The following is a 1049-nucleotide window of genomic DNA, read 5'->3' on the forward strand; positions in this document are numbered from 1 at the left end:
CGCACCAAGAGGGCTTTGTGGATCGAATGGACGCCTAACCGAGACCCTCCTTCCTGCCACCAGATACCGTCTGTGGATGGTCGTCGTCTCGCCGTCACGCAGCCCCCACCAGTGCTACAACGAAAGAAACGGGTGTCCAGGATAGTAACGCAAACGAAGGCGGGGCCGATCCGATCGGGGGAAGCGGCGACAGGAGTGGAGGTGGGAGGAAGAAAAAAAAAAAAAAATCACGGGAAGAAAGGACAGGCGTGGGCCAGGGCGGTGGCGCCGGGGGGCAGCGGGTCAACACTCGTCATCGAACCCGGGGACTCGGGTGGCCGACCTCACGGGGCCCAGAGTCGCTAGCGATCCACGGATTTCCTAAACTTTGGGGTAGACGGCCGCGGCGAAGTCCAGCGTGCCGGTCAACCTCGGGGACCAGGTCAACGGATCCCCAGCTCCGCAGATCCCAGGTCACGGGGCTCGGCCGTGCTGGTAGAACTCGGGTCTCCTCGAGTCCCGGGCACTCAGGCAACCGGGGTTCGGGTCGACCCCGGGGCTAAGGGGTCGGGACTCGGGGCTCAGGTGACCGTGTCCCTGGCCCCCAGCGTGCCGGTCCGCGGTGTGCCGGTCGACCTCGGGTCTCAGATCCGCAGATCCCAGCGTCCCCGGCTCCCAGCGTGCCGGCCGACCTCAAGTCCCAGGTCACCGGGTCCCCCGGCTCCCGGCATGCCAATCGACCTCCAGCGCCAAGCCCCAGGTCACCAGTCCGCGGGGCCCCGGTCCCCGGTGTGCTGGTCTACATCAAACGCCAAGCGCCGCGTCTCAGGGTCCTCGGCGTGCTGGTCGACCTCAAATCCCGAGTCACCGAGTCGCCGGGTCTCCCAGTCCGCGGTGCGCTGGTCGACCTCGAGTCCGCGGGTCCCCGGCGTGCTGGTCGACCTCGAGTGCCAAGCGCCGCGTCTGGGGGGGGGGGGGGGTCCCGGCCCCGGCGTGCTGGTCGCCCCCGGCCCCCGGCGTGCTGGTCGGCCTCGCGTCTCGGGTCTCGGGTCGCCCTGTCTCCCGGTCCG

General features: G+C 68.9%; 1 pseudogene; it reads left to right on the forward strand.

Annotated features, from left to right (window-relative positions):
- The first annotated feature begins 708 nt into the window (after positions 1–708).
- LOC122486032 overlaps positions 709–1049 on the forward strand; it is a 3158-nt pseudogene continuing 2817 nt past the window's right edge.

The sequence above is a fragment of the Prionailurus bengalensis genome, chromosome E1 (assembly GCF_016509475.1).
Source record: "Prionailurus bengalensis isolate Pbe53 chromosome E1, Fcat_Pben_1.1_paternal_pri, whole genome shotgun sequence".
In the NCBI taxonomy this organism is placed as follows: domain Eukaryota; kingdom Metazoa; phylum Chordata; class Mammalia; order Carnivora; family Felidae; genus Prionailurus; species Prionailurus bengalensis.